Consider the following 20,961-nt stretch of genomic DNA (forward strand, 5'->3'; position numbering starts at 1 on the left):
AATGAGGGTCGATTGAAAAAAAACATTAATGACAAAAGTGATGATTTTAGCTTTCCAATTGAGAAAGTTCCATTTCTTTGTAGCAACATTCCAGCAGCGAACAAGAAAAAGTAAAATAACAAAAATACTGAACTCCAAGGAAAATTCAAAACGGAAAGTCCCTTATCAAATGGCAAAATTAAAAGCTCAAACACATTAAACGAATGAAAAACAACTGTCTTAATCCTGACTCTGTACAGGCATTTCCTTATGTAGAAAATGGTGGATTAAACCTGGTTTTATAGCTAGCTTAACCTCTCACTTGTATGTCAGTCGCATAAAATTCCATTATATTGACAACAATATGTGAACAAAACAAATAGATAGCTATAAAACAAAGAGTTCCAAGAGATGAAGTTGAAATCATTCTTTCAAACATTTTACGAACGCCATCACGAATGTTTGACCGTTATAGAATACCTGTTTTACAGATAACGACGGATATGTTCCAATTATAGTAACCCCTATCCCGTCCTCTTTTCCTCGAATGTGACCTACCGACTTATCACCGAGTTTGTACATACATGAGCAACACGATAGGTGACACATGTGGAGCAGGATCTACGTATTCTTCAGAAGCAGCTTAGATCACCCCCGGTTGTCGATGTAGTTCGTGTTGCTCAGTCTTTAGTTTTCTATGTTATGTTTTGTATACTGTTGTTTGTCTTATGGTCTTTTTCGTTTTTTTTACATGGCTTTGTCAGTTTTTTTTCGACTTATGCTTTTGATTGTCCCTTTGGTATCGTTTGCCTCTCTTCATGGGAATACTATGATAATTTATAAAATCAAACGTGCTCTTAATGTATATTAATGATGACTGCATCTTAAGTCTTAATTTATAGCAGTAAACATACCTAAAATAGAACAACGATCACATAACAATCGTTTTAATAGACTGCAGCTGATGAAAATCTGGCGCACAATGTGGTAATATACGAAAGGACACAGAATATCTATCCATATATTATTTCCTACTCCTTCTTAGGGATTTGTTTGCCATTTTTATTACTAAACACAAAGAGTTTTTTCAAAGAAAAAAAAAAAAAAGAGATGGTACATGTTAACCGTCCCACTCCGCTGGCAAAATAGACATAAGATCTGTTATGATCTTGGTAGCTCACAATATAAATTTGTAAATCCCTGTACGTGTAAATGCTAGAAAAAATTTGTCTGATCCTGCTTAATGGTGAAAGATATTATCCGGCAGACAATAATACATTTACAAAACAATTTTTAACATGATGATAAATCATGGCTTCTCTTTTTGCATTGATGATCATTAAAACAAAATCAATATTTCGCTTCCCTAATTTTTCGCTTGAACCATACCTATATATGAAGGTTACTTACTCCATAATCCCTTATTATGTGCATAGCAAATATGTTTAATTATTTTTGTATGTGTGTGCATGCATGTTTCTCTAATTCTTAGCCGATTTATCCTTTTTCCTGACCTGTTGATTATTTCTTTGTAACCAACGTGTGGTTCGTTTGATCTCAGTTCTTTATTGGTAAAAATTCGTGAAACGTTCTTGCTTTCCTCTATATTTCCTGTTGTGACGTCACAAAAAAAGACGACCAAGTCTGATGACGTTACATGCAAAGAACACATCTTTTTTGCAGATCATTGGAAAAGAAGGATAAGATTTGTCTGCAAATCGTGTAAAAGTCACCAGAGAAACAGATTCAACCACCAAATCTCGTACAATTCGATATTTCTTAACTCTCGACAGTTTCAAAATTAAAAATGTAACTTTCTCGAGTGTAGAAATATCGTACTGCACTCGATGCAGTGGTAGAGTCTATATGTATAGTGTACATGTATGCATGTATATATGTACGTGCAAGTGTGCATATATGTACGTACAAGTGTGCATATATATACGTGTATGCGTGCGTTTATGTACGTGTTGTCATGCTTTAAAGTTGTTTGAATAAAAATCAGAAAATATCCAACGAAATTTTTTTTCATTGCATTAAAAAAATATTGAAATACTTGTTTTTATTTCTGGAAGATTTGGCTTAATACGTTAAAGAATATTAAGAATAAAACAATGATTTTTTCATGAACTGAAAGTTAAAAGAAATCATTGCAAATAACGTGAATAATGCGGAATATAACAACTGTGGTAATTCCATTGTTTGCTGTCTTATCTGGATATAATTTAGCTGATAAATCCTAAGAAAGTCATTCATTGCTGCTGATGTGGATGTGAATATCAAAGTGAAGAGCTACCAGGGAGTGTGGTCTGTTGAAGACAGTTTTCAGACTGCGAAAAACAAAGGGATTTTTTTTTTTTCATATGAATTACATATACAAAAGAACGAAATGAAATTTTCTTCTTGTACAGATAATCATCTGCTCTAGATATATTGTATTTCTTTTGATTCTGTGTAAGTGTTGTACGATTTATTGTATACATTTAAAACAATATTATCAATTGGTTACATTTTGTCTAGTAAAATACCAGAACTAAAAATATTGATAGTTTTTCGTATATATAATTGCACGTCTGACCTCATTTCGCAAGATTAAGATCAGTTATTACCAGTTGTGAATGTTTTATTTTTTGACATCACTCAATGTGCTCATCATTCCCCTTGTGTTGTCTTGATGAGACGACTTTGCTCTAGTGGATATATTTCCTCCCTAAAATAAAAAAGAAGTTCTCAATTATTTTTGCATTTATTAAACATCAGCGTAAAGTTTGTCTTTTGAAAAGGTTAAATAAAACATTGCAATTTAAGATATTCAGACGTTTTGGTACTACATGAAAAAGGATAATAAACATTTATAAAAATGTAGGGAAGTACATCACATTACACTGTACAAATATCCAGACATGGTACTGGTCCAAAATTTTGTTGTGTTTATAAAGGCTGTACATTTTAAGAATAGGTATGTTACGCTACAAATAGACAATTATTTAAAAACCGCAAGCGCTGTAGAACAATTTATTCCTAATGAAATATACAAAATATCTCGTTATAAATGATGTATCCTGTGTTTGATTAAGGTTCGGATTCAATTGATATCTGTGTTCATTTAAATATCTATACGAGCAGAAAGGGTAAGGTCAAGAATGATGTAATACAATTGTAATGGATGATATATAACTACTTTATTTCGAAAGAAAATTAAAAAAAAACATAATCGTATAAACGGTTTATCTTGTATTAAATCTAAGATTAGGTTCACAGACATCGTTGTACTTTAAAAGATAACCTGTGTATTAAGAATATTCAAGCGTAATTCTTGGGAAACTAAACTTCGAAGTTTTCGATTTGATTTTAAATGTTATATATATATATATATTATAATTAAGGAGATGTGGTTTGATTGCCAATGAGACAACTATCCACTTCGATCACTTCCCAACTGGTTTTTTTCAAGTTTGCTCTTATGTTTGAATTCATATAACGCTTTTTTCATGTTAGGGGAAGGGTTCACCAACAGTTATCAATAGTAATCAATATTCAATTGTATATGGCTTTTAATGTATAGATTGCTTAAGCCGTATTTAGCGCAACATTTTGGAATTTTTGGTTTTTGAAGCCCTACAACTTCATGTTCTGCTAACTTTGATATTTCGAGCGCTACTGAAGAGTCTTATCTATACGAAACACGCGTCTTGCGTACAAATCCATGCATATTTGTTGAGTTTTTACAGAAGCATAAAAATTTTTCGGAATAAACCATGTTCCCCTTATATAATGTCAATCATTGGATTAATTAGTATTCAGTAAAAATCGATAATTCTCTTTTATTGTGATATAATTTTATTGAATTATATCGAAACTTAGTTTTCTTTTGCTTATTTTTTTATAATTTAAAGGGTTTAACCTGAAGGATAGCATAATGAAAAAAAGTCATTTGGTGTATAGATCCACAATAAGAAGTCCCTGTATCATATATGTTTGGAAAGCAGAAAGCAAAGACAAAGGATAAGTATTGTTGTTCTTCGTCTGAAAGTTTCATTTAGGTCTTTGATAACAATAAAGGTACTAATTTTACTGCATAATATGCGTCTGTCGGCAAATAATTTCTCTTTGATGATGGTCAAGGGCAGCATATTTGAAAATCCAAAATCGTATATAAACATATAAAGGCCGTACTTTGATCTATACTTGTTAACTTTTTATACATTGTGACTTGGATGAAAAGTTGTTTCATTGGCACTCAGACCACATCTTCTTATTTATATTGAAGAGCTGATCATACCATAAGTATAGCCAAGTTTGGACAATGAGCTTTGCATGAGAGGGATACATTCCTTAACTAGAATTGATTTATAAAATTTTATAACAGCAAATTCCAACTTAATATGCTTCAATAGCTCACACCTCACTTTTTATATTTAAAAATACCATAGCACCCTTTTATTTACTTATTTCTTACTTAAGTGCTGCTTAAAGTTAGGTCCTTAACTTGAAATAAATAGAAAAGAACTGACCATAACACTCTTTTACATATGAAATATTCTTTGACTTCGGGCATGCTATTGAAAGATGTCACACATTGGAATGCATATGCTCCCATATTCTTGAAGAAAATCCACTCTCCACTTTTTAAGTCTGGTAGTTTAATGTTTTCAATAATTAAATCTACAGCATCGCAAGTCGGTCCCCATATTGTGCTATCATACACTTTTTCGTCGTCGTCCTGAAAAGCAATAAATCTATATGCATATCCACATGCCCGCTATTCCTCGGTTAATACTTTCTCCAAAAAGACACAACACATCCCTAACTATTCGAAAAAGACTACAATTTATACAGACATTTTCAAATTTGTGTAAAACATTTTAACCTCAAGACTGCAGTCAAAGGTTAAATAATGTAGATAGTTAACTATGCCCGACATCTGGTATAAAACTTTAAATGATGTGCATTTTGGAAACACGTACAAAGGGTACAATAAAATAACCGTATAATTGATGCATTTCATGGTAAAGCATCAACAAGCGTCTATAAGCCAACCAAATCTTCGAAGGATAGGTAAATGCTTGTATCTGGTATTTAATACAACACATGCATTGACAATGAAAACTGTGTGACAAGACCTAATGGGCACAACAAATATTGCCACAAACGCCCAATGAATTTCATCAGTAGGCAATTGTTTAGATAAATGCCAAATGAAAAGAACATAAAGACTGTTACATATATTACCCCAGAGCGCCAAATTTAAATATTTTGTTTAACATGATTTAATTTATTTCAAACTAAAATTTACAATACTTGACTGAAATTTTTTTTCTCTTGTGGCGTTTTGTTTTTGGTAGAGTTTTGTAGGGTAAAATTTTATATCAATTACTCACTATTCTTAAATAAAACAATAAAACAAATGTACCGGAAGTTTTCAATTTAGAACCATTCCCTTGACTTTTAGTTTTGACTTTGTATGTTGCACGTTGCATTAGCGTGAGGAAACGCAACAATCTACAAATCTTCCGTTTTTTAGATTAATATCAATAAAAGAAAAACAATAATATTTATTGTCTGTAAGAAAGGTGTTTTTACCAATATGTCACGCATTATCAAGCGCAATATTTAAATCTACTGCTGACATCGTATTGTATGTTACCTTAAAATGTGATGGAACGAACCAGACAGGGTAGAGAAGACAGTCGAAAAAGCATCCATAAATTCCATCATTGACATAATACATTCTAATTTGTTTATACGGTGTATCTGTGTAACCATGTAATTCGTCATCTGAAAATGCAATCGACAATATGTAATACATGTATGTTAATAATAACTCAGTCTACAGCAATTAGTTAAGCCAACCCGGACAAGAAATTAGCGCTATGCATACAAAGATGTATTCTTTTGTTTGGAATGATTTGCAAAATCTTTTCAATAAACTAATTTTGGTATTGTCATGCCATTTCTTCCTAAAGGCCTGGTGAAGCCCTTTAAGACTTGTAGCTTGTTCCTTGTAGATGAATCGACATATAACAAATGTAATCTCCAGCATTTATTAGTGCAAATGTTATACCATATTTATCACCATTTTACATGATTAAAATATATTAGTATTTGTTTTGATAGTATATATCGAATGTATACAAACCAGGTGTTATATTTTCAATTTCTTTATCAACATTTCTCTTCGTTATGATATTGGTTGCTATTGTAAAAGCGGAGGATACGTAAAACTGTCCAGGTTCAGCTATTATTCTGACATCATTCCCTTTGAAATATTTCTCCAACGATTTATTCACTAGGCAAGATATCTACAAATAGAGGTAATGTTTTCTCTATTTGTTTGTATATTCATAATACATCTTTGAGTTTTACCTTATATAAATGTTTTAAACATCGATAAATAACTGTTGCATTTGATCACTCTCAATGTATGCTCTGTTGCTTTTTATTGGAAACAAATATTTTACTATATGACATTTTCAAAAATGCATAATCACATGATAATAGCAATACTTTGATTTTAGTTAATTTGCTTATTGGCGCAATTGCTTTAATAAAAGTTTTTGTCGACATTTTGTTCCATCTCTCTTATTGTTTCTAGAAGAGTATTGCATTACATGTAACAAAGTAAAAACAAAGTGTTACAATTGTTGAATAAGTCATTTATTTTTATTCCTTTTTTTTGTAACAGCCCAGTTGACAATCAACAATAGTAAATAAAAGTAGATATAATTGAATATAAGATAACTTTTTTTATTATTTTCCTGTGAATTGTTTTATTTTTAGAGCAAGGTAGTAAATTATATAAAAAATATATACAGTAAATATCCGGTTACATCGTGATCTTAAAAGATGTTGATATTTGTCACTGGGCAAATAGGAAATGTATATGATAAGTAAGTGATATATGTTTTATGCGAAAATTATTGCAAAAATATTATTATATCGTATTCGTCATCAGCCCTATATGCATGGTGTACTGACCAAATCTTACATGCCTGACATATCAAATATATATATATATATATATATCTGTTTAGCCAACAGTGATATTTGTTATACAGTTGCATTTCAGAGAGGTGAATCCAAATCAATCATCTACATTTGGTAAGTAACCATGATCATAGTCCGCTGAATTTTAGCATTTTTGCTAAATTTTCGCTTTTCTTATAGAAATTTGTGTTCAAAGGTAATATACAGATTTATAATAGTGAAATGTTAGTGGTATGCAACAGCAGTATCAGTATCGTCTTTCGTTATTAAACCTTGGATACGATGGGTTCATCGACCTTAAAGATTAAACATTTAGGTCAGATAAATGAAAACCATGTTTAATGACACTAGTTTTCGTAAAACTCGTAAGTAAAGATGGTAAATACAGCATCATTGTTTTTCAGTGTTGTAAGTACATGTTTCAAAAAAAGTTTATACTCTGGATTAATAATGGGTTCAAAATGGGCAGATAGTTCTATATTTTTATAATCTGCAACTGTACATTTATCATAGACGAAACATAGATATTTCTGTGACCACAGTTTATTGACATGTAACTATAAAAACTGATGTTGACTTTTTAATTAAAAAAAATAGTAAGGCCATATACTGTATTTAGCAATACGGATTGTACATAGTACTAAATATAACTAAATCTCGATATAACAACAATCTTATTCTCTTACGTACGCCTATACAGATATATCAGATATCAGTAGGATCCTAAGGGGTTGTTGTGTATAAATAAAACCCAATAAATCAGAACCCTTCATCAAATTAAGACATTATGCTACTTATAGTGAACTATTTTAATACCTCTTTAAATGTGTTTTTATCATTTTGGACGTTTCGTCCGGGATAACTTCCACCTATGTTCAGCAGTGTCATATCGAACCCCATAGCAAGTCCTATGTCAAATACATATCTTGACTCCTCTATAGCTGCTTCATAAGCTGCAGCTTCCTGGTAACCACTTCCAACATGGAAACTGTAATATCGTTAAATCTCTTAGACACCGAAAATATTCCCCCTTGATTTTGATATCATCACTTTCGTTAATCTCTTGTAATTGGTCCAAATATTTGGTTTTAATGTTTTAAAAAAAAATTACGCTGTATTAATATGTCCATTGCTTTCCTTCAACTAAGATTCCAATCATATTTTTTTAGACTTATATGATGACTTGTTCGAAATATGCATATACTCATTGATTTATGTGTGTGTGTGTGTGTGTGTGTGTGTGTTCCGGATGTCCATCCCCAACTTATTTTTTTACACATATATAGTAGTAGATATCAACCAATTGTAATGTTACGCTTTATGATTAAAATATCTTATGTAAATATTAAATGATAGTTTACTTTGAAGCTCTGTAAGTTGAATTGAATATCACAAAATTTATTTTGTTACTAACAAAATAAAGTAACATACATCCGATCCAATCTGGTTGATCTTCTCTTTGATTAGACTGTCAATTGAATGTTGCTTTTCCACTAACTCAACGTGGCTGTTTATGCTATCTTGGACATAGTACGTCATACTTCCTCAGGTTTAGCTTAAAAAAATGTTTCGTCGCAACAATATTACATTTTATATACGGATGCCTTCCAAAATACAATGCATAAGCTATCATATTTGCCATGGTTTAGTCTGTTTTTGAAAACCCGTCTGACGTAATAGCTCCCCCTATTTTGATACATCTGAAGCTTTATAAAAATTTACTGGTCCGGGACACAGTTATCGTTCTTTGATTTTCGTTGTCTACGAATAGAGTCCCTAGTGTGGACAGTGTATAACTTTTTTCATACACCTTTTAAATATATTTCTTGATATTTTATACCTAAAATAGTAAATAGGGGGATGAAATTGTATGTTAAACAAATATGAGACATGAATTTTTAGGTAAAGTAGTGATTTGGTCCAGTTTGAAAAGGTCACAAATTAGTATGTCTGAAGCTGTCAAACTGAATTACAGACCCCCTTAACATAATATTATCCATATTTTGAGTAAGAGCCGATAGACTTTTCTATAATGTTGATATAATTTGTCCCAAAAGTAGTACACTACACTGTAAAAATCTTTTTTTGGAAAGAGCAGGTGCGATTTTTTTTTATTTGCGTTTTTTGTTTAAAAGAAATGCACTACGAAATAACTGTGTTCTCGGGCTTAAGAGGTGAAATCAGTAAATGTAGATTCTGTACCTTGGCAACTTCTCTGAATGACTTGAGGGTATCAACTTGTCAAACTCAATGCAATTAAAGGATTTCCATTTTTATTTGTTTGAAATTCTGTAAAAATTTTAGCAATATATGGCTGACATAAGCATTTATAAGCCATTTCCATTTCTATGCATGAGGAGCTAGCCGACTTTCTATCTAATAGGTTTTCATGTTTTGATATTTGTGTTTCTATGGTTATTTCAAATTTTTATAATCATATGTGAACCTTGAATCTAGAGAAAAGTAGATTATCACAGTACAAATGTTCAAAATGTGTTGTAGTTATGGTCTTGGTCTAACTGCCTGTTTGAAGGAAATGAAATGTAATTAGCTATGAACATAAAAGTTGAAGTCCATTATAAAGAGTTCACTTAATCTGTATAACAAGTAACTAAAGAAGCGCTTTGAGTTTAAAAACATTCGTTGTTTGAATCTTAACAGTTATATGTAACGTCATTTAGAATATATCGATAGCTCATTAACTCAACCCTTATTATTTTAATCACGGAATAGCACAACTATGATTTTCCATATACACTTCTTTGGCGTTATTTCCAATATGTGATTCTATATGTTAAATACATTCTCATCTTGTTAGACTCGGGCGAATCAGAGACACAATTATATAATTGCCCTTACGTGTGTTTTTATTTGTTTTTAATTTGTTTCGTGCAGTTTAGTAATTTAAATAAAATTAATCATCGTTCATCCGACATCTCCTTTTATTCATATACAAAATGTCTTTGATGAGGTATTTTTCAATAATCACATTTCGTACATTTGTACATTAGATATAATCAACAAATTATTAGTGCACGAATAAACCTCCGCGTCAAAATAAAATTGAAAAGCTGTCGTGTTAAAATTCATACGAGGATTAATATTCAATTTGTTTAAGGAACATGAAAAATATTTAATATTAAGTACGTATCAATTTAAGCTTGTCCGTCTTTTAAAATCCTTTCATACGATCTTTTTACACCCACACCACTTACATACAATTTACAATGTTTCATGTTTCATTACAGTTCAACCATTATATTCCTTTAATGTGTATTTTATGTTTATCTAAAAAAATCTGTATACTTAAATACATTTTGTTTAATAAGTTATGTTTATTATGTTGATTCATTGAACGATAAAGTGATACTGGTATGACCTTCAACTACTTTATTTAAACTTGATGTCCATCATGAGAATTGAAAAGTAAACATTTGATTGCAAGTTTGAAGTCCACTTTGAGATTAGTTACTGGTAAATATAAAAATATGAAAACAGTTCAGAAAATCTCTAGGGTCTTATGATATTTTTGTTAAATTTGATATAAATTTCATTAAAGTTTCAAAATTACTCCCCGTTTAACGCATTCTAAATGATATATATCGTCTGTACAAAGATATTCCGAACACTAAAATGCTCAATATTTATTTGCTTCATATTACACACCAAAATTGTTATAACATAACTTTTTTTATTCAACGTAAATGACCCAAATGCGTTATATATATATATATATATATTTTTTTTGGTCTTTTGGAAATTGTTATTTTTGCTGTATGTAGACCCCTCTACCAAGAATTTGTTTTTACATGCACACGTATAAAAATTGCGGTTTTTATCCAACTCAATCATAGTTTTGAACGTTGTTTTCAATTTAGACTCTATATATATATTGATGAATTGAAATCGTCATTATCTTATATTAATTTTCTTATATATATATATATATATATAAACAAGTCTAAATTGAAAACAACGTTCAAACCTATGATTGCGTTGGATAAAAACCGCAATTTATATATATATATATATATATATATATATATAGAGAGAGAGAGAGAGAGAGAGAGAGAGAGAGAGAGAGAGAGAGATAACATTGCTATATATTATCAGCATTAACTATTAATAACGATCTGTAAAATGCTAAGTAAATATTGTAGATGATTCTTTAATGCAGTACATGTTCATTACATCTTTATGAAGTGCTTTCGCGATATTGATATCCATGTTGTAAACATTTCAATAAGTGGTGTATTTAGTAAAATTAATGCAAACCCTCATAAACTTCAAAACGGTTTTATTGTTAAGATAGTTCAGAGTGCATAGATCTGTCATTTCATTTCTATTGATTACTTGATAACACTGCGTCCTGACCTTTATTTATGTGATTACATAAAAAAACAGTTTTACTGTTCATACCAAAAAAACCCGCATATCTGGGTTAATGTTGCTGTATATGGCAAAATATTAAAGCAAAGATACAAGTTACCAAAATGTGTAGAACGTCTGAATGTTAATCTGCAAATAATCTAAACAAAGGAATAAAAATTCATTAGGGGTTGTTATATCTAACATTATAAGTGTCACGGGATTGCTTCCCTTAGAAATTGAGTAGATACTTAGTCAGCCGTAAGCGGTTGAGCTAAGGAAGTACTTCTTTAGCTCAGTCGGTTAACGCGCTGCCTTGAAACACAGAGGTCCCGGGTTTCGAGTCTCGGTGGAGACATGCGATTTTGCAAGTAGAATCATGCTCTCCGGTTACATTGGCGCCCAACAATAAAAACCCACGGTTAGAAGAAATACCTAGCCAGGTTAAAAATAAATATAAAAAAAATGAAGATATCATCAATATAGAGTATAATGACTCTTGAGTTGGGGGAAGTGTGACGGGATTGCTTCCCTTCGAAATTTAGTAGATACTTAGTCAGCCGTAAGCGATTGAGCTTAGGATTTTGCAAGTAGAATCATGCTCTCCGGTTACATAAGGAACACAATCGGCCACCCTACAAACTATTGTATTCTTCTACATGTTATACAAGATACAAAAAATGTTAAAACAAATCATATACCATGTTTGAAAAAAATATTTGGACGAGTACCGAGGTATAGAACTACTTGTTTAGACATACCTTTTCTTACAAGATTAGAGAGAAAATATGTCCCTTTTTCGTTGCTTTAACATCCGCATACAAAGGCCGATGATTATATGCCCCTTCCTACATTTTTCCGTCTTTATTCCTGAATCACTGCCTGTATAAACCTTATGCAGCATTAGTTATTTCATATAAATCCTCATTCACGAAACTAATAACAATCTTATATTGTAAATTCAGAAATTTTTGCGAGGTTTTATTATTGCGAATAATGCGGCTGGATGAGTATATCTGTATGCAGATTTACTTATTATTGCAATAAGTAATCTGGCATTTGTTTTCCATTCTTCAAAAATCGCAGTAATTCATGAATTAACAGTATATAAACTTACCAGTTCACTTGCTTATTGCCAAATAAATGTAAAATAAACTTTGTGTTACGAGACCCAATACAAACGGATGAATCAGTGCATTTATTTTCCTGTTTTAAAAAACATGTAAATCAGTTGTTGAACAAGAAAAATCTTATCTCTAGTCATTGGTCGTCATAGATGTGAACCCTAACAATTTTACTTTATCCGGTTTATGATCTAAAAACATATATATCTCGTATTAACTTTGTGTTCTTTCACAAGGCATGGAAACATTTACATTATCAAATCTAAAAGATCGTCCGTATTCCATCAGCTTTTTGTGACATGTCGTCCATATGTAAGTAATTTATTAGGTCTTTCCAGTTTTCTGTGGAAAGACCTATAATTTTGTTCTGATTATTATTATTTTCTTCCGCCAAATTTTGTTCTCGCGTAAAATTTTTGTTTCGCAAGATGTCGCTTAGATATTTCTTATATAGTATCATACAGTTTATGCGCTTTTTATTTTCACCCATTCTAAGCCGAACAATTTTCTTTGTAGGAGTTATCTCCCCGAACACTGTTTTCCTTGTGACTGCATCTCCTCCGTAACCGTAAAAGAAAGCGACAAATTTATTTTATAAAATTGCTCGTTATATCCTTTGCATGATTTGTCCTATTTTGACCGAAGCGATATGAATATTCCATATGAGAGTTATTTCCCCTTATGCATTTGAAATAAGTGATATGCATTTGTAACTGGTAAACCATAAATGATAGAGACCTAGGGTCTGTTGATTTGAGGTCCTTGGTCCTTAAGAATAGACTAGGTCAAGGTCAAAGGTCAAGGTCATGTTGTGATTTTTTACATTAAGTTCATATCGCTTCTTCCTAGAAAGAGTTATAGATATCGACAAAACAATTTAACCAAAAAGTTTGTCGCGACACGTGTTTACTAGAAATTTTTTGTCGAATTGGTACGCGTCATTTTATTGCAGGGTCACTGTCCCTGTTATGGTCGAATCAACAAATTACTTCAAATTTTGAAGCTATCATGTTGTAAATGTTTCTTATCTCAATTATCAACCACAGTCTACCACTACACTCCCCCCCTTTTTTTCATCTGATTTTTTTTTAAGTTATCCCATTTCTATGAAAAGAAAATCGCTTTTAGTCCCGTACATTATACAGTAAAATGCTAATCCTTCTTATGTACAAATTTCTTTCTGAAATAGAAATCCATCCCTGCAAAAATCAGCTCCAATTCATGTATTTTCTGAAATCAATCGATTAGACACGTGCGGTCTGCTTGATTGCGAAATTAAAATCAATGTCGTAGAAATCGCTCAAAAGTTCGTAAATATTACTGAAATCCTACAATCAAATTTCTAAACATGCATTAAAATACAAATCTGTGCTCCCGTAAACATGTGTACGTAATATGTATGCATGATCCGACATCAATGACCTGTACAAAATAAAAACAATAGTTATCGTGTTTCTCTGATCAATACACATGTGCTCTGTTCAACGGTCTCCCCTGAAAAGAAATTAAAATTCTAACTCCAGACATATATATTCGAGGGTCACATGACTTCACAACACTATCTCGCGCGCGGACCTAAATTTAGAATAAAACATTCCATATCCAAATAAGGAAAATAAAACTTCCAAGATAAAATTTACTCCGTTTTCCTACAAATTCAATCAAAATGCATACACAACAAATAGATGAAAAATGGAAGTCCGATGTAACATAGAAACTAGAGAAAATTTATAAACGAATGATGCTAGGATCAATTTTTATGAGGACATCTCAGGCGTCCGTTTGGCTGTGCGGGATGAATAAGGACGCAGTCACGTTCGGTCAGAATATAGGCGTTATTTAAGTTAGCTGCGTCGCACCGAGAAAGTGCCATGCAATCAATCTATCAATCAATCAATCAATCAATCAATCAATCAATCAATCGACCAACCAACCAACCAACCAACCAACCAACCAACCAACCAATCAACCAACCAACCAACCAAAAAAACCAATTAATCATGTTTCGGAGGGGAAAGACCGTTTAACAATTGTTTTTAAAACAATTGATTTATATTTATAACTACATTGGTTATAATGAAAAACCGTGATTTCCGTAATAGTTATACTCTTACATTGTAGGGATCCGCCGGAAGGGTTTCTTATCCAGACACACCGTATCCCGAAGTTTATAACTAACTTACAACCGATCCTAAAAAACATATTTGTTTACATTGCATATTAAATAAAAAAAAGAAACAAGAACGGGTAGTATTTTTTATAGACATTATCAAACCATGATTAATAAAAAAACCAAGAATTTTTTTCTAGTAACCTTATTTTGACAATCTGTATTCAATCTTTGACAAGTGAGTAGATTTTAAAAATGTAAAAATAGCCATTTCGCATATACAAATTAAATGTTCTTACATGAACCGTAGCTTTTTTTATATGTCAAGGTTGGCCGTATTGTGCATTTAATAAAAACAAATACATCAGGTTCCTTGTATGCAGTTAATATGGACGGATATAAGACGGACGAAATTTTGAGTCAGGCGTTGGATTTGGCAGAATAGACATAGATAACGCAATATTTATAACTCAACGTACTTATCAGTCTAATGAAGGTAATCATCCATCATCAAATATTTTATATGTTTAACAAAAAAGCCCCCCCCCCTTTTTCTTCAACATTAAACAAACTTTCATATTCGAAAATATTGAGGGACAGGTGTGTCTAGATAAGAAACCCCAACGGCCACAAAATACAAAAAAAAAACAGATTACATATGAAGAGTATAGAATAGAATAGAAAACTTTATTTTGATTTGACACAGCATATAACATACAAACATAAGAAAGAAGAAAAACTCCCTGTTGGGGGCAGGCATTGCTTTTATATGAAAAAAGCCCCCTTTTTTATAATGATTTTCATGTTGGAACACTCCTTTCAAATATGGCAGGATCTGCTCCGTCAAATTTTTTGGTTATTTCAAATTTAAACATAATGGACATTTTACAGAAAATTTGCAAGATCAAATTTAGATTATCTTCTAGATTAGAAACCCCGACGGCCACAAAATACAAAAAAAAATAGATTGCATATGTGGATTGCCAATAACATGGAAGCTGTTAATATCAATGGTATCTTTTTTTAATTCCTAAAAATTAATAAGTATTCAAATTACCCCAAAAAAAAAAAAATCCGTAGCTTTTTTTTTCTGAAAAGGTAAAACTTGTGTATATATGATTTGTCATATTTTCTGCATATCATTGGATCTTTGATTAGTCAATAAACTAGTGTTGTCAGAAATCTCCGACATAATGTATACTTTTTAACTCCCTACAATTTTTTTTTTACCTACTTCAAGATGAATGTAAAGATTTGCACTTAGGAGTATGTCTTTCTAATGGTATGCTTAATAGTTAATAATGTGTTAATCCGTGGCATAAATTTGACAAAACAATGAAAAGTTTCTAAAAGGCTAATCTTATGCATCTTTTATACATATATAATCCTGGAATAAACGAATTATAACTGATAATTGATTTCAGGGATAGCAGATTTTCGTTGAATCTTTCGTGCTAAAAAATGCATTTTCCATCGCCGATTTCTATATAGTAATGGTATCCATTTCTGTTAAAAAACATGCCTAGATTTATTTTAAACCAGCAACAAATTTCTATTGTTCGGCTAATGTTTACTTAATCCAATAATGATGTGATTTAAAAGAGTACAATTGACCATTATAAAACATCCGAAACTTAGTTTGCAATGTCCTCATTTTCACCTGAACCCATAGGTGATGGCCAATCAATATAGATAGGGGAGCAATAGAAAGGCATTTGTCACAAGTTTAGATAAAATCTATATCTAGATTTTTTAAACGTTTTCACATTAATGGAAATTAATTTGAGCATCCCTTTTAAAGATTTTTCTAAAATATCTGTTATTCAAAATATTCAGACAAAATCCTTCTAAAATCAAGGTTAGATAATTATATTGAAATTGCTAAGAAAAAATGTATATTATTGACTTTTCAAGAAAATAAGCCCGTGACCCACTAAGTTTTCTGGACATTTTTTTCTAAAAGTCTTCAGATAACGAGCTGATTGTTAGTATGTGAGTCTACCATAATGCCTTAAAAAACAGGATTACGTTTGGTTCGCCTCGCTGATTTTTTTCCGAAATTACGGGCTTCGGATTAATATTAATAACATCTTTCCGGACATTTTTTCAAAACTTTTTGTTTTGCAGTCAGGGGCATTCGTTTCGTTCCGACACATCCATTTATTTGATAATTTATAAATATTTACAAATAAAAACCAAATTTTCCCATATATATAATCAATACAAAATTATTGTGATTTGTTAAACCACAAAAAAAATGAAGTCTGTGACCTTATTTTTTAATTTGAAATGCTTAAAGTACATTGACCCAGAAGTCTTTTACAGAAGTTTACGATAAATATCTAATGAGACACCCCAGTTACCTTTAAGTCTTCTATCCATGAACTCCACTGCAAACAGGAATCATACGAGACATCAAGTGTAATAGCCGATTTCAAAATGTTATAGGGATTTATATTGTATGCACTAAACTGTTAAAAAAATTATAAATTAAGCCTCAATCTTAATAAAACTAGATAGCTCACATGCTTTTGAAGTTGTTTCACCTTTTGGTCGTGTTGCAAAAAGGGGGACATGTGAAAGATCTAAATAAAATTTAATTTAAATTGACGAAGCCGGGTAAATCAATAATGTTTTGAATCCAAAAGCATTGAAATACTCAAACAAATGACTTAATTACTACTTTTTGTTAATAACAAGCAGAATGTACATCCATCATCAAAATATTTTCCAAATAACAAGCATCTGGTCCCCTTGAATCCGCCTCTGCATTATATATATATCTATATCTAAATTTTAGAAACATTAAAATGTATTCACATTGATAACTCTACTCACTTGAAGAACAACTTATCTAACATTTCAATGGTGGATTCAGGACTTTGAAAAGTGGGGTGGGCACTCACTAGCCTCCCTACATTCTGGAACAGATGAAACACATACATCTACTAACTTGAAATCAGGGTTAAAAAAAGTTTTAAACGTGTTTGCCCTTATGCACGGGTAGTACATGTGGTGATCTCTCGATTTCTTTTCGTGTGTTACATTTGGATGATTTGGTGATATTTTCGTGGCATTGCCCTTTATCCGTTCTTTTTCATACAGTGGGCTAAATTGTAAAAAAAAAACGGTTCTCCTCGTAACACTTGTCCTTGATAAGTGGCTTAATATCAGATAAACTGCATTTCATTAAACAAAATAATTTTCAATATCATTCTTGTTTTTCAGAAAAAAAGACAAGGTGGATACTTATTTCAGGCTATATAATGGCGAAACAAGCCACCATCAGCATCGACCCTACCGTGTTAAAACAAGCCATCACCAACAGCGACCATACTGTTCCAGCAACCACAATTACCGCAAACTCAGTTCCATCGTTTGCCTTCAACAATCAAACATTAATAGTTATTTTAGTAAGTGATTATTAAGTCCAAATAAATACTATATGCTGTCTCATGTATCATGCAAATAAAAGTTTTTTTTACGTGTATGTTATTTAAGACATTGACATATGGGATAAAAATGTTACATTCAAGCAAATGTCAATGAGTATTTAAATAATCTTTTTTTTTTTTATTCAAAATTGCCAGATGATTAATATTTTTTTTCTCACTTTTGTGAGTCCTGAAATATGTTTTTGAAGATTGTTTAGACCATTTGTAGTTAACACTATTAGTAATCACATCTGTTCATGCTACTGAAAACAAATTTATATTGTTATGAAAAACAATGGACTGTGCTTTCTGGTTGTAGAAGCAGGGATTTCCAGAACCCCGCTCGTCACACCCTGTGGTCAAAATCCATTGTTATTTGTAATAACAAATAAGTATTCAATTAACACTTGTTTCAGAAATAAACACTATGTAGTATAACAATATATCTGGGGTGTAACAGTGAAATAAAACCCGATAATTTCGAGATAAATTCTATGACTTTACTCCACTGACGTCATACAACATATGATTTAAATATTTGATCCAATTAGAAAGTATATCCACTGGTAATATAAGTGTTCAAACAGTTAGCAATTATCTCAAAATATTCGTTTTCTAATACAATTTACCAGTATCAAACTACCATTTTTGGTTAAAACAACTTCGTTATCATTCGAATATCAATTTATATAAGCCATACGAAGAATACTTACATTGTCTACATTCGTTTTCAAATACTATTTATCCAAATTCCGTACAGTGATCGTTTCTGTTCCGGAACTTTTTTCCTTTACTCCATCAACTAGTGTAGAGTAGTATGCGGAACGGAGCTGGAACTGCCGGGGATTTTGCTATTTAATAGTTCCATTTTGGGATAAAAAAAACTTAGTACCGTTTACGTATCCACTTATCCCTTCATTACATAGGGTTGACCGGAACTTAAAATTATAGACATCTGGAACGGTGCTTCAGGTAAGGAATGTCATGCACTTTAGAACCTTTACAACAAGTAGACTCTTTGAGCTGGTATAAATGGCCAACACAAGTCAACTAGCCCTATCTAACATCTCTCGTTCCGTCTTTCATTGGTAATATTAATTATGTGAAAAACTAAAGGGTCTGGAATGGTATAATGTTTAACCAACACCATTGCCCTAACAAATGGAAAGTACATATGCCTTATTTTTAGCTTGGATTTTTAGTATTTGTATTGTCATCTGATAAAGTCACACTGATTATAAGTTGCACAGTTTTCTCTGCTTTCATTTACAGCTGGAAACTACCTGGAAAATATACTATTGGTATCGGTATCACATTTGACACGGAACTTGTTAATTATTCGTATAATTAATTATATGGAAAACAAATTGAATGGTATGAAATGGTGTTATTTTGAATCAACAGCATTGCCCTATACTAGTAATATATAAAGTTGAAATCTTTGCTTCGTCGTTTAATGTCATGCCGGCTTTCAAATTGGACCTCACTATTTTAGTAGTATAGATATAATATAAAACAATAACACTGAGGAGTAAGTTGAGAGTAACTTTCACCAGTTGTATGATCTCTTCGAGGGAATATAGCTTCTAACTAATTTGTTTCTTGGGATTCTGAGTGAGTTCAAAGCGATTTTTTTATTTGACCAAGTTGACTGCCTGTAAATTTTTTATCAAGCCCTATGGACTTTATTCGAAAAATTTTTGCCAACTATCTCACCTCCAACCGGTGTTTTTTTAAACCTATAACACCATTCCGTACACCCGAAGAAAGAATTGATCAGAAAAAAAAAATCAGCCTTTCAGAATACGCTGAAATGTTGAAAATACCTTACTTTTAAAAGTAGTTATAAATCCAATTTATCCCAAAATTTACCCAAAAATACGCCCATTTGTTAACAGTTCATGTTTTTCTCGCGTGATCTGCATTGTAAAGCACAGAATAATCTCGTCGGTTTTTCAATAAACTGGTTTTCCAGTGCCACTGATAAGCACTGTCAATACTTATCAGTTCTTATCCGGGTGTACGGATTGGTAATCCATCCGAGATGTAGTAGTTGGCAAATATTTTCTCGAATAGACTTGATAGGGTTTAATAACAGATTCTGAGGCGGCCATATCCGAATTCGCTACGGAATTTAAAAAGAGATGCGTATTTCTCCCATTTTGCCAATAAGATATTTCAGTGTCGTATATATAAAATGTTGCTATTCGAGCCTTAAAATACGGGGTTTATTTTTTCACTTTTCAATTCTAAGTCATCTTAAAATGAAAATGTTTTCTGGAAAAAAACATCTACTCCTTTTTTTTAGAAAACGATAAAATGTCTTTGATTATTTAATTCACTATTGAAAATTGTTTTTAATGTATCGTGTATTGGTTTTCTTTATTTAAATATAAGATTTCAATTGCATTTTTATACTGCTTGAAATCTAAATGTCTTATATTTGTGGAGTCAGAAAAACTATTAATATTAATGAAATGAGGATGTGTGACAATGGGGGTATTTCTCTTCAAGACCTTGGTTTCTCCGATCTTTTTTAGTTTTTTGTCATGTTTTCATCGGTCTCTCTTCCAATTATAAGTCTTAATTCCTGTCTCTTCCGCCTTTTTTACTTTAGAATTTTTTTTAAACTTGAGCATGAAAAGTTCTAATGTATGTACACTCCGGGTTCCATCTTTGAATAAGTTTTCGTATTCGTCCATGGTTACACTCGTGGAATTAAGATTTTTTCTTTCTACTTTTTGTTCAAGTTGTTTTTGTAACATTACAATACAATCTGCCAGTCATTGGTGTCTGTCGTATGTTGTTCTCTTATGTTTTTAGTTGTAGCTCGAACAGGTTTATCTTCTTTGGAAGGTGTTCATTTGTTTGGCAAGAATTGTCTGTGGACTTAGATATGGGAATGTCATTACATATTACGTGATCCTCGTACTCGGGTTCAAATTTTCCTCGTCTTCAA

General features: G+C 31.5%; 2 protein-coding genes and 1 long non-coding RNA gene across 4 annotated transcripts in view; 1 reads left to right on the forward strand and 2 right to left on the reverse strand.

Moving 5' to 3' along the window:
* The window catches only part of LOC127712220 (beta-glucuronidase-like), a 988,629-nt gene that overhangs the window by 342,433 nt on the left and 625,235 nt on the right, over positions 1–20,961 (reverse strand). The gene's annotated exons all lie outside the window — the stretch shown is intronic.
* Positions 1–20,961, forward strand: part of LOC127712224 (ornithine decarboxylase-like) — a 787,891-nt gene that overhangs the window by 114,185 nt on the left and 652,745 nt on the right. The gene's annotated exons all lie outside the window — the stretch shown is intronic.
* Positions 2,421–7,941, reverse strand: LOC127712239 (uncharacterized). Its single transcript, XR_007987000.1, has 3 exons — positions 7,783–7,941; positions 5,627–5,757; positions 2,421–2,689 (listed from the first exon to the last, which is right to left on the reverse strand). It is a non-coding gene; the product is annotated as an uncharacterized LOC127712239 (long non-coding RNA).

This window comes from Mytilus californianus, unplaced genomic scaffold (genome assembly GCF_021869535.1).
Source record: "Mytilus californianus isolate M0D057914Y unplaced genomic scaffold, xbMytCali1.0.p SCAF_8, whole genome shotgun sequence".
Lineage (NCBI taxonomy): Eukaryota > Metazoa > Mollusca > Bivalvia > Mytilida > Mytilidae > Mytilus > Mytilus californianus.